The 14,050-nt window shown below is 42.6% G+C and overlaps 1 protein-coding gene across 5 annotated transcripts in view; it reads right to left on the bottom strand.

Moving 5' to 3' along the window:
• Window positions 1-14,050, bottom strand: part of MDGA2 (MAM domain containing glycosylphosphatidylinositol anchor 2) — a 328,803-nt gene that overhangs the window by 168,303 nt on the left and 146,450 nt on the right. The window contains exon 1 of one of the 5 annotated variants that reach the window (XM_084522446.1): window positions 12,268-12,286. The exons of 3 other annotated variants lie outside the window; for them this stretch is intronic. The gene's annotated coding sequence lies outside the window, so the exon portion shown is untranslated. Of the gene's footprint in view, window positions 1-837; window positions 978-12,267; window positions 12,287-14,050 lie in introns of those variants that run through there. One more of the 5 variants, XM_084522445.1, reaches the window with a different exon arrangement.

Below are 14,050 nucleotides of genomic sequence, written 5' to 3'. Positions count from 1 at the left end.
TTCTCTTGATTAAAATACAGATATCATATAATTACTCCCACCGCTTCATCACAGAGAAAATTAGATCCCCACAACAGAATTCATTCATCTTAAATAGGGAAGAAATAGAGATAGCCCTTGGAATGTGAGTACACTTAATGAATTAATTTGGGCTTTATTCCACCAGGAACAAGTAGATTCCTCTTTGAAAGGGTTTGCTATTGTTTATGGTGAGCTTTCTTTAAAGGAATAATTACACCCAAGAAGAAAAAAAAAAGCAACAACAATGGCTGTCATCACCAGTTCCTAGCTAAAAACGCTTGGCCAGTGTGGTCAGCAGTTCCTCACCGAGCTTTAGGGAAGAGTTCCACCACCCAGCGAGCTGGCAGCCAGCACAGGTTGCTGCTCAAGGCCAGCAGTTAGAGCACAGCACTGGTTCTGGTACCCACAGAGGAGGACCATGCCCCCCTGTTATACCCGCACCAAGCCCGTCTGCAGGCACACAGCTACGGCGTGTTTCCATGTGCAACTCAGCCCCGACTGGAACGCCTGCAGAACCTCCTCAGCAGCACTTTTTCCTCAAATTAAAGCTAAGTAACACCTTAAGTAGTTCTTAACTGATTACTCATCCACAAATGCAACCCTATTTCTGCACAGGTGAATACAAGTGAGTGCCTATATAAATATAATCCACCAGCTTTATTTCAGGCTACCATTCACCAAAATGCAGAACGAGGGAGCTCAACTCTCATAACCACCAGTGCCAACAGGAATGCTGCCATGAGTGAAGGCACCCACCCCTCCGTCCCTTTTCAGTGGTGTTGGAAACAAGGGCAGTTGTTGGGGTGGGAGCATCACCTGCATTTTGCTCCCACGTCCTTCCCCCAAGTGCCAGCCGAATGCAACCGTAACCACCACAGGATACTGTGCCAGGCAGGCCATCAGTGCAGCAGCTCTTCTAACATTCAGATTTTTGATAGTTTTGAGAAATTAGAGGTCTGGTAGACAAAAAAAAGATTAATAAAGGAAGCCCATCATTAACAATTTGAATAGATTAGCATGTTTCAAATGTCCACATTGAAAAACAGTCTGCACTTAAAATTATTCTTTAGAGGCTTACATTTTGATTTCCATAACAAGAACAAAGCCTGAGAGTCTCTTGATTAATTAGAAACAAAACATGTTCCAAAATTTGGAATAATTCAAGTAATAATACCTTGTAATGGTGTATGGATTTTAAGTAAATGTTACCTTCATTCTACCCTGCAAAACATTTTAGTTAACATCACAGAAACAAATTATGAAACTGTTGTTCCAAATTAGGATGGCATTTTCTAATGAGATTTCATTTTTGTTTTAAAGGTTATTTTAAATCACGGTAGCATTTGAAAAGGGATGGGCTTGCTGAAACGCCATCTTCTACTCATGCAATAGAAAATATAAAGAAGGAAATTAGCTTGCTTCAATTCCTAGGCCCAAACACCTGTTCCCTACGTTTTGATGAACCACAAAACATTTCACAATGTGAATGCTCTGCAGTGGCTGCTTGTTAAAGCACCTCCTTATGCCACAAACAAGGACGGTGGTTAGCAAAGACCTCACACCCTAAGTCGTGGAACTGCTTCTTGAATCTCTCTCCCTTAGGTGAAGGTGCAACCTCCTAGATGAAATATGCAGAGGTTAAGTCCTGACTCGGTGTCATTTTGATAAAGTTACTCAGGACCAGGCAGACTGAGCCACTTACAGCCCAAACATGGGGTTTAAGGTGGCTGTGAAGCCTGACAGCACAAGGCTGCAATCCATACCTCAACACATGGCAGTATGAGGCTGACCGGATGGAAAACACTATGCAGAAGAGGCCGGGAGGTCCTGGTGGAGAAGCTGATGTAGGTGTCCCTACACCCATGAAGGCCGGCCACCTCCCAGGCCACAACAGCAAGAGTGCAGCATGTCCAGGGAAGTGATCCTCCCCCTCCATCCACACCTGTGGGACATCCTGAGCACCATGTCCAGGTCTTGACTATCTCTACAAAGAAGAAGACACGGACATACGAGAGCAAGCACAGAGGAGGCCGCCAAGACAACTGGGGGCCGAGGAGCTGCATCTGGCCAGGCTGGAAAAGAAAAGGTGAAAAAGTGATCTAATGTCTGTCTTTGACTGAATACTGCGACACTACCAGAGCAGATAAATTCCTCTAAGAGGTGCAGAGCAAAAAGAAAAATGATGAGCCAACAGGTGTAAGATGCACCAAGAGAAATTCTGCCCGGTTGTAAGTGAAAGCTGTGGGCTCCTCAGTACAAGAGGGACAGAGAACTTCTAGAGAGGGTCCAGTGTAGAGCCACAAAGGTGATGACAGAATTAGAGCATCTGTCCTCTGAGGAAAGACTAAGTGAGGTGGGCCTGTTTAGCCTAGAGAAGAGGAGATGGAGAGGGGATCTCATCAACCTCTACAAATACCTGAGGGGACAATGTAAAGAGGATGGGGCCAAACTCTTCTCAGTGGTGGCCTGATAGCACAAGGGACAACGGGTATAAATTGAACCACTGGAAGTTTTGTTGCTGTAAGAAGGAAGAAGTTCTTTATGGTTCGGGTGATGGAGCACTGAAGCGGGCTGCCCAGAGAGGTTGCAGAGTCTCCTTTGGAGATATTCAAAACCCACCTGGATGTGATCCTGAGTAATGTGCTCTGGGTGACCCTGCTTGAGCAGGGAGGTTGGACTAGATGATCTCTGGCGGTCCCTTCCAACCTCAACCATTTTGTGAAAGCAAATTCCCCAGGCAATCAGACAAATGCTTGGACATGGCTCCAGAGACACCGTGGGTACCTGCCCATGGGGGCGTCCGAAGCTTGACTGGCCCTGGAGTTGGCCCCGGTTTGATTAGGGGGTTGGACTAGAGGTCCTTTCCAACCTAAATTACTCTGAGATACCAAGAGATGTGATGCCATCACTTCCTCATGCTGTCTGCTCTCTTGCAGTGGGTGCATGCTCATGTGAACTGACCCCCATCTGGTACCTAAAGCAGCTACCCTAAAACATGGCCCTGTAGTACAGCAGGGGACGGACTTTGACAAGAGTATAAAGAAACCTGAAAGAAGTTGAAGTCGGAAATGCAAATGTAGCCAGCCCTCTGCCAAAGCATTTCATAATGGTCAATTAATACAGAATTTGCACTGCAGAACATGACTGATTTTTCCATCAGCAGTGCTGGAAAGATCTTGACAGCTGCATCACAGCAAAAGAAGCGCTAATAGGAGACAAAATAATGCTTGCAATTGTTGTGAGATTTCACTGAACATTCAACTGCCTGCCCTGTTGCCGTGCAGGGTTAGACAAATGTTTTAGGAGGTTGTTATATAAGACTGTATTTTGCTCAGACAGTGTGAAAGCTGCAAACATAATACAAAATATGCTTTTTCTAATACTGCCAAGGCATTCTGTGCAGTTATTACCATGGAGGCAGGTACCTGCCAAATTCAGAGCCTTTAGGCTATTGCAAAGTCACCTGATCCTGGTGGCATTAATGCGCCTTGTCCAAGCTCTCCAGAACTCCAGCTTCAATGTCCAACTGAATTGTTACTAATTGATATTTAAATTTCCAAACAGTGGCTAGAATACATTGTTTAAATCCCTGTGCATATGTGTAAGTATCCGTGGGTGTTCGTTCTTCGCTACCAGCATTTGAGCAATCAAGGCTTCGGCAGTCGGGTAGGGGAGCTATTGACTTCAGGTATTGCTCACAATTTGCCTGGAAAAGAGAGGAATTCACGGAGGAGACAGAGATCTTAATGCAGCTGAGAAAGATTTAGCAATGGAAAGCTCAACATGGTGGATTTTTGAAGTGCTTGACAAGGAAAAAAAATATCTTAAAGTTTTCATTTGGGGTTGATCAATTTACAAAGAGTTAACTGACTAATAATTCTCCGTATTAAACTGAAGTCATGGGTGTTACGCAGTTAAAGTCTATTAATCAAAATGAAAATAATTACAGAAGTATGTTTTCCACAGAGGTTTATGCCACCATTAGGTTCAATTTTTCAGTCTTTAATCTTTGAATTGAACCAAACACTTTCTGAAGCCCAGATGGCAAATGCATGCTCAACGATGTATTGGAAAAATTCCCTTCATACATCCTGATGCTCTCAAGCAAACCAAAAGCCCAGAATAAACTGTTCAGAATAGGCCTAATCTAAATATACCGGGAATTGTAGCACAACCGTCAGAGACCTTGGTGTAGAAGGTGCACAGAAGTGTGGCAGCTGCTGTTAATGTCCTCTCTATGCTGAATTGTACAGCGCTGGAGACATCGTTCAGGCTGGGGGCAGGAAACACAGACCAACCATCTCCTGCAACCCTCACCTGAGCTCCAGGGAGTTCCACACGGACAACCATGGGAGAGGGATCACAGCCTGTATTTGCTATTCCATCTTTTTTCAGCTGCTGGGACCACACAGCTTGCTGATTTCATCTGATAATTAGCTGCCTTTGTCTTCAGATCTTCAAAGCAAGCAATATTTGGAAGTCAAGATAATAATAAATAAAACACACGTCTGGTAAACTGATCGAAACTGCTTCATCGAGACACCCATAGAGGAGGCAACAGTAATGCATGTATTCCACCTGCCTAACTTGTAAGTTATTCTAAAATATAAAAATATGAGGTTCTTCCCCCTATTTTCCTTACTTTGGCCTCTTTGACCTAACATAAGCTATCAATAAGCATTCAGGCTTGAGGTGCCACATTGTACTGTATGATATAAAGCAGTTACACCTGATACAGGAAATGCATAAAATGCACCAAATGGGTATTCCTTGCGGCAAGAGTAATGAAGTGTTGTGCGTGCCATCCATTAGCAGGTAGCAGAGCTCCAAACAAGCTGGCGGGATGCCAGAAACAGGGCAGCTCAGTTAACTTGACCTCTGCATGAGATATTTTTTCCTTCCCCAGCCCTTTAAGACATTTCTTATGCATCTGCATTGCTGTACTACGTGTGCAGCAGAGTTACAACAGTGAAAGTGAGCATCATTTACAAGGCCAGAGTCTCTAAGAAAGCCAAGCCTCCTTGCTTACTCCAAAAAGACCACAAGTGTGACCTTGGCAGACCCCTGATGAGCTTACATTGATTTCCAATAGCATTTTGAGAAGATCAAACACATGCTAGAAGACTGGAAGGGTGTTAACATCCTCCAGCACAAAAAGACAAACAGAATGACCTTGGCAGTCAACAGCACCCTGCACAGCCGGGGACCATTTCTGCCTTCCATGCTGCTGAGGGTTGGAGGACAGCCACAAAGAATCCAAGAGGAAAAGTATAATGAACACTAGCTAATGGAGAGAAAACACGTTATTCTTCTGATGAAATTATAAACATACCTCAATGAAACTTGCATAAACTACGCCCACTGGATGAACTGCTCATGCCAGCATGTGCTAATGACCCTAGGAGGATGGCATGCACAGCCCTGCAAGAATGCAGCACTGCTTTTGTTTATCCAGGGACCCCAAACTGAGCCAATGTACAGCATTTATGAGACAAAATTACCACTGGAGTCCCTTGACAGTAGATACATTGGCACCGAGAGTTTTGCATTTCTAGCACAAGCAGCAGAAAACAAGCAACATCTCCTGCAATGCTGGATTTCTACATGCACAGTCCTATGCAAAATAAAGATCGGTGGCTTTTGCAAATAATGAGAGTGGGATGCTCACATGGAAGAATATGCGTCTAGGAACCCATGATAAAGGCTAATAGTGCAAGACTGTACCCTGGCATGGTCTGCGAGAAGAATCGTACCTAGCAAACGTCCGCACTCAGCACAGTCCTGAAATAGATGGGACTGCTGGGTTCACTGCTTGCAGGAAGATATAGGGATACAATTTTCTTTTGTATAGAGAATTGGTGACCTGAAAACAGGATCCTAATCAGGTGTCAGCCATTCGAAGAAACATTAAGAAATAAAAGGGCAAAGAGAAAAGCAGCAGAAAAGTACCTACGAACTGGAGAAAGTACCCACTACTTTGTCTTGCAGTAAGAGATGTAAAGAGACAGATGTATTTATTAGGAAGAAAGGAAGAAGACTGAATGGTAATTTTATTATAGGATGTAAGCATCTCACGGTGGGAAAACAGCAGGTACAAAAGAGCTCTTTTGGCTACTGGTTAGATATAAAACAAGCAGCATGAGCTGTAAACAGAAGGAAGCCCAAATTCAATATGGAAAAGAATCAAGACTTTTTACTTACAAAAATAAGTATAAAACTGACAAACATTCTACTTATAAAGATCAGATAAAGAAGGAGACTACCTGGGCATACAGAAGATTCCTCACCTCTTCAAATCAAGACCAGATGCTTTTTAGTGAAATGCAAATGATTACATTCAATGTAGTAACAGCTGAAAAAAGAGATTGGGCTGTGATATAAAGGAGGTCAAGCTGATGGCACTGATGGCACGGGCATTTCCAGTATTATACTTTATGAAAAATACAATTAAAAAGACAAACTTGAATATAGAATTCCAGAACATTTTTATGAAATCAAGTATGCTTGAATGAACAAATGGAGTTATTTAACCTATCCTTTCATTCACCTTGCATTAGCCTACACCCAAGTGTCAGCACAATTCGGTTCCCCATCCTGTAGGACGTGGCTGTGGAAGATGCTGATGAACCAAATGCACACACAAAGAATGTAAGAAACAAGAGCTAAAGCCACTCTTACACTACAAGGAGTGAAAGCACAGGAAGGTAGCAGGAAAGCAGTTATGAAAGAACCCATAAAGTATGACTGCTACAGGACTTTCCCTTCCCAGTGATTTATTTTCCTCTTTTGAACCAAGATTCAACTATAAACATATGGGAGTTGGACACTTCGCTCCCAGGAGAACAAATTCGTATCCGATATGTACAGTTGCTCAAGATGGAAAACTGCAATAACCATTTTGTTTTTTAAAGAGGAAGCCTTGCTTTTTAATTCTCTCTGTACCTCTAAAGAAACAGAAGATTACAGAAGAAAAATCAATTTACCTACCAGGCCAGGAGAAACAGACACTGAAACTAAAGGCCTCCTGACATGCATGACCCATTACTAGGAGTAATTGTCACAAATATGACTTTTTAATGTGTTAAGTAATTCTTGGTTGCATAATCTCAAAACGAATTAATGCTTGTGCCTTCATTATTTTAAAGAAAGGAAGCTAAAATTTGTTTCAGTAATAAATATCAACTGCGTTAGGAGGGTCTAGTTCTAGTTCTCCAGCTGCTGGCTTTAGAAAAACTCTTTCATGGACTACTCACAAAGTTTACCTCTCTGTTAAAAACTGTTACTGACTTCCTCTGAATGTCATGTTCTGAAACAGGTACAGAGACATTTTGCTAAACCAAAGAATTATAAATATCTGACAGTTCATACCTATATAACAGAAGTGTTGTTCCCACCTTGTTCCCACTGCATATATGGGAATCTCTTCTGAGGGTCACATTTATTTTCCAGCCTTAAACTTTTTATCATAAAAAATGTCAGTATAGGAATCTCACCAGTGCTCTGCATATTTCTTGCAATCTCTATTCCTAAAGACAACCATATATTTTTTCCATTTTTATTTGAACAGAAGACAAAACTTTCATTTTAGAAGAGGAAAAAAAAAAAACAACAGTATTGGAAGCAATAAATAAAAGGGAGTGGATGATGAAGAAAGTAAGGCACAGGAAAATATCCTTGGAGGCAAATTGAACAAACCTGCAGCAAAGAGGAAGAGGAACCTGCCCAGAATGTTTAGTGCCCACTTCTGACCCCAGACAAGCGGAGCCTTTTCAATGACTTGAAAGAAACACCAGAGCCAGTCTGCTATAGGAGTCCATGCAAAAATCCCATCCACCTTGGGAGGGGCCTTAGGAGATCATCTAGTCCACGTCTTCTTCTCTCCATACTGAGAATGCCCATCAATTTTGCAGCATCAGCAAAAATTAATACCAAAACATTATTACGGTATGCAAATGCAGCTTAGTCCCAAAGAGGTGCTAAGAGTTGCTTCCTGAGGTAATTGCATTTGACTGCCCATCTGCCAAACCTCCTTTCCCTGAAACCTTCTGAGCTTTTTAGCCTCTTTTAGCAAAATTTCAAGTGGGGATTGAGATCCCAAAGATAATTAACCTCCAGCATGTTTTATAATATTGGGGTAGGCACACGGGGAGAAGCAAGCACTGGAGCAAGGCTCAGAGTAGCTGAGAGAAACACCTCACTGTGAGCTTGGCATGGCGAGCTGGCCTGGAGCCTGGCACCCACGGGTGCCCTCTGCACAGCCCAGCATTATGGAGCTCGTGGGGAGTCCACAGGGAACAGCATTTCCTAGAGAAAGGGAATGGAGATGGAGGTGTGGGGAGGAAGGACGCAGATCTGTAGGAAACCAAGCTTTTTCATTTGCTAGTTTTGCTACCCTTCTCATACAAAATAATTCATGGTTATGCAGGTGGAGGACCTGGAGCTTGGTCAGGTGCCTCCTGCAGCTCTCCTGGTCACCTTGCAGGTGCCGACTCCCCAGGATAGCTTCTCAAGAGCGAGCTCTCCTCCACGCATTTTGCTCCTTAGATAAAGCAAATTAAGCGAGGGAGCAGATTTCTGGTCACAGCAGACCAACCCACATTATGGTTTTTTAGCACAGCGACAAAACCTCACCCTCCAGAGGAGGAGCTTACAAAAGAAACCATACATCAGGGAAGTTTCCAGATGCGTGCAGTTGGCAGAGGGAGAATACTTACAGACAGCAAGAGTGAATTTGAAAGACATCGTAAGCCATAAACTCAACGCTTTGTATAATCTCAGCCTATTTCTATTAAGTCTCAAATCAGATTCCTGCAAACAGACTGAATGTTCAAGCCATTAATGTGGTCTATCTTTCCACTCGAGGGATATTTACAGCATCAATTATCTTGAACCTCATCTGACATGTACTTATCTCAGACTGATCTAACTACAGCTATTATCATGTGTTAGAGACAGTTTTAATTTAGAAAAGGAATAGCATAAAAGGCATTCAAATAACCTTATAGCACTCTCGCTAGATTTTTTTCAAGGATGAAAATAAAACAGAATCTGCATACGCAGCCAGGTAATGCTACAGAATTAATACTCTAATTAACTGTAAGCTTTTTTTCCGTGGTTCAAAAATACTGATGCCAGGATTATTACATTGAACAAATTCTGCAAGGTACTTCCTCAGCAGCTATTCAGGGCTAATTAAACATCATTGAAATGAGCTAAACATGAAAATATAAATCTTCCTTGGCTGATCCTAATATAAATTGTGCATTTCCATTCCTGCATGCATGATTATTTAATCTCCACTTCTTAATTTTCACAAGCAAGGTTGTCAGTATATATTAGTCAGTGATAATAGCGTGTTTACTGCGAGAGGTCCGTGTCTTTGGGCACGCACAGAAATAGCAAGGCAGGCGGGCGTGCTGTGGCCACTCCTGCTCCTACCTGACCAGCACCACTCCTGTGATTCTGTGTTTTCCATCTGTCCTCTTCTATCAATTATCTCTTTTTAATGAAAACTGTGTCTGTCGGTGTTCTGTGCTGAAACATCCCCAAACAGAATAGTGGCAGTGCTATAAGGGAACTAAAATTTATTATTCTCATGGCAGCTTTCACCAACAACTGGCACAATCATGTGCATGTACACGTTAACCTAACCAAGAAGTAATCCAACTTCTGCATCTTTTACAAACTGCCCCTTTCAGAGCATCCCTAATCCAGCAAAATCTTTAGCAGAACTGCAGACAAAAGCACGATGCAACATCAGCTTCAGCTCCAGCCAAAGCTCGGCTCTGGTCAGCCAGCCTCGCAGCCTTGTTCCAGGTGGGCTGGCACCAGGTGACAGCCCAGGCCAGGAGCTCTCTGAGGTGCTCAGTCTCTGACTCTCATTGCAAACGATCCCACATTTTGGAAGGGCCCTACCATGAACTGATGGGGGAAGCAATGGCAAGGTGCAGGCAAGAACACAAGAAAGCTCTCAGCAGATGGAGCATTTTCAACCTCAGTCACTTATCCTAAACAGTTTATTTTGGTTAAGCTGCCACCAGCTAGCCCCATCTCACTAACACAGGTACTCTGGATGAGGTAGGGCCCATTCTTCCTGACGTGGGCTCCAAGGAGCAGGTGCTTGCACAGCCACCTCCAGAGTGCAGCACTCCACACCTCCGTGGCCGTGGCAGCCCCTGAAAACTAATGACTCCATGTGCTTTTAAATCAGCAAATGAATTAATATTACCATTACTGCCTTGCATTCGATTTTGCTCTCTGCTGACTGCCTGGGGCTCCTGGGGCCTTCAGCTGGTGCAGTGCCTGCCCCGCAAGGGCGCGTTTCCATCCCTGCTCAGGTTTCTCTACTGCCACACAAAGTTCTCAGCACAAACCAGCACAAACGCCTTCCACATCACTTGCAAGCATCAGTTGTTAGCTCTCTGAGCTGCTCCTGCTGGCTGCCCAGGGAGCTTCTAGAAACCAAGTTTCTGCCCTGCCATTGAACCACACTCGCTATTTTGTTAGATGAGGCTTGTTTCAATTTCTGTAAACAGGCAGCGGTCCTACACTTACAAACATGTAAATAGCCCATGATAAATGTGTTATTTCCTGGAGAGAAAAAAAAAAAAAAAGAGAAGTATCAGAAACACACTGGGATGCAATCAGACTAATGACAAATGGTAATAGGAGGGTTTGAGAGACTTTCTGTGGAGCCAAAGGCTCTCTTTGCATTTCCTTTCTGCTACACTTGCTTTTATTGAAATTGCTGTAATTTTAATAAAATTATCTGATAATTTTGAATGTTTGTTCTTATTGCTTCTAGGTTTATGCCTTCCTGTATCCTTCACTTTGTAAGGAACAAGTAAACACAAAAGAAACGGTTTGTAATTCCAGAAAATGAGCACACTGCTCAGGATAGCAAACCCCAGATTCAAACAGTGCAGCATGTTTATTGTGAAGATCTACAGTCACTTAAAACCAGAGCCTTCCAGTAAGGGAGTGACTGCAAATGAAAGCATGGCAGAGCAAGCCCTGGCTTGAAGACAAGTGATTTGGTGCAGGTCATCTGCAGACAGACTGCATGTGGCAGTCACATCCCTCTGCGCAGTCCTGGAAAGTACCAAAATGCCACAGCACTTGTGCAGCTTGGACCTGAAAAGCATCTCATTTTTTTTCCAGGGAATACATGCATAAACATCCCAAAGCTATGCCACATCAGTAGCCTTGCAGTTGTTCCACAACTGTTAAAGCTGATGAAGAAAATTGTGACTTTGCTGCTCCATTCCTGGGCAGTGGCAGCACTGTAAAACACTACAGAGAAGGAGAGGGAGACGAGGCTTTGGATCCAGGCTGTTCTGTCACTCACCAGGTTCACTGAAGACGTTACAGAGTTTATAGAACAGACTAAGACTCACTTGATGAATAGGAAGTTCTTCTAAAAACCCAGGATAAATCTTTTTAAGCAAAAGGAAAAAAAAAATAAATCTGAAAATCAAGATATTTGTTGTGCTGTTCTGTGCCTTAGTTATGACTTGCAAAGAGAAAAAACAAAAAACAACCAACCAAACAAAAACAAACAAACAACAACAACAACAAAAAAAACACAGTCAAATCAATCTGAGTGCCATCACTTAACTATGAGCTTTTGAAAGGGGTTTTCAGGGATGCCCTACCAAACTAATATTGGTCAAAGACAAACTCATTTTAGAGGTCTTCAGTAGCTTTCTACACACCCTGTGGCTTCTTCTCCCGATTATTCTAGAATTTCAAAGGGAGAATAAAGGATTAGGTGGTTCCGTGCTATGAAACTGCCATGGAACTGTTAATATTCCATGGAAATGGGTACATGTAAAGCAAATTACACCACAGGATTGAGAATTAAACTAAGGAAAAACTTATATTCCAACCAGAACTTACCTAGAACCTTATTCTGGGATATTTGACTGCTTGACTAGTCATAGGCTGGCACATTTGATGTTTAACCATTCTTTCTCAGTTTGTAACAGCTTGCAGTATTTACTAAACAGCTTCCCAAGATTGATAATCCTTTCAAAGTGCATTTGTAGCCCAAAGAGATGAAAAAAAAAAAAAAAAAAAAAAAAAAAAAAAAAAAAAGAGGGACAAGTCCAAGCTCAGACATTAGCAGCTCCAGCTATGCTGGTCTGTTAACATGTAGCTACTCAATCAATACTAATTAGCCAAAGATCATTCAGAAAATGAAATTGAGTTTTTCCTTGCATGAGTTTTGAAACCAAAGGGAATGACCTTGTGGTTGACAAATGACTCCAGTGAAGCCGGAGAAAAAAGATGTGTATTCACGCTCCTTACAGTTGTTCCCCCTGCCACCACCATTTGGTATCGGTGTGTACACACAGAACCAAAACACCAGGCCAGGAGCTGACCCCACAGAGCCAGGCTGGGCCAGAAACAGGCAAATTAACACAACCAAAGGGTCATATTGATGAGCAAAATGAACAGAATGTGACTCCTGCACCTGAGCACACAAGACAACAATTTCCAGGTGCCATGAGCTCCTTTAAATGGTGAGATCAGCAGAATTAGCCTGCTTACCTTGAAAAACAAGGGCTGCCCTAATTTGCCTTCCTCTGTGCCACCACCCCAGTAAGGGTACAGTGACAACAACAGGAACTGCAGCAACTCCTTCTCTGCCCTGCCTCCCTTGGGTAAGAAGACAGCAAATTGCATCTTTATTAGGGCTTTTTGCATGTGACTTTGGCCAGGCTTACATAAACCCTAAGCAGGGTGCAGGCCAGGATGGAGCAAATGAAGGTTTGCAAAGGTGCCTGACAGGGAAGTACAGTACATGGAACAGGTTTACAGTCAGAACTTATCAACTGCCATTCACTTACTCCTGAATCAAAGTTAATGAAAATTTTCATTAGAATGCCCAATGTCTGCCTGCTCGGGACAGGAAGGACGCAGGCACTTCAAAGTTATTTCTTTCACCCATTCCACTTCCATGGACAATGGATGTGCTGTGTGATTACAAGTCTGGAAAGATGGAAAGCTGTGATGTCAATTCCTCTTATTTCCGTGGCTGAACCTGAGAGGTGGTCTGTCTCTCTCTGAACAGTGTACGTCCTGCTCCCACCAGCCCCCCAGGTCACAGGACTGATCCTCTGATACTGTGCAAAAATCAGGGGATCTGGTCCATCAGCTGCTTAAGGTGTGATCTGCTGATGTTACTACATGCAAGAGGTGTTAGATAGGAAGCTATCTATAATCCCTTTGATCTATTGTGAATAACATTCTTTGGGTAACTCACAAAAGTGACCTGAGTTTGGATTTCATTATTCTGCTCTGCACTGTATCTCAGCCCTTTCATTTTCCTCCCATTCAAGGAAATTGGAGAGATCAGAGTAATCAGTGAAGAAAAAGACACAGGAAAGCTTTTGATCCAGTATAAAAACAGCAACAAGATCTTTGCTTCATGTGGCATCATTTTAAATCTCCAAAGATAGCTCACATTTTTCTCAATCTGCTGCTCAATCTAGTTTATAATAGATTACAAAGTGCAATATATACTCTGCATTACGTCAGAAACAATAGGTGAGGCTGGAAGGCATCTCTGGTGATCATCCTATCCAAGCCCTATGCCCAAAGCTGATCATCTACAAGCAAGCTGCTCAGCACCATGTCAGAGGTTTTCTATGGGACCATCTGCAAGACATCCTTGAAAATAAAGAAATACAAACCTGGATATACTTTTGAGTCAGTTAATCACAGAATTAACCAAGCAAGTATTTTAGATTTATTCTTTATAGTCTGAAGCAGCAGAACTTAGAGGTATCACTGGATCCATTTTAATAAAGGGTTAATTCACATGCACAGCCAGTTGAATTATTTCAAAATTTAGTTTCAGGATACTGATTTCACTGAGTTATAGGGATTTAAAAATGCAACCCTACGAAAAAAGTGTTTTTGACTAGCATTGACTTTCCTCAAGGTGACAGCTTGTGCTGAGTTCCTCCCTAATTAAGTTATAGAAATAAATAGAATCATAGCCCAAGCATGTGGCTAGTATTTT

This window comes from Aythya ferina (assembly GCF_964211825.1).
Source record: "Aythya ferina genome assembly, chromosome: 5".
Classification (NCBI taxonomy): Eukaryota; Metazoa; Chordata; class Aves; order Anseriformes; family Anatidae; genus Aythya; species Aythya ferina.
The sequence above is the reverse complement of the archived record's forward strand: the minus strand, read 5'-3'. Positions and strand labels throughout refer to the sequence as shown.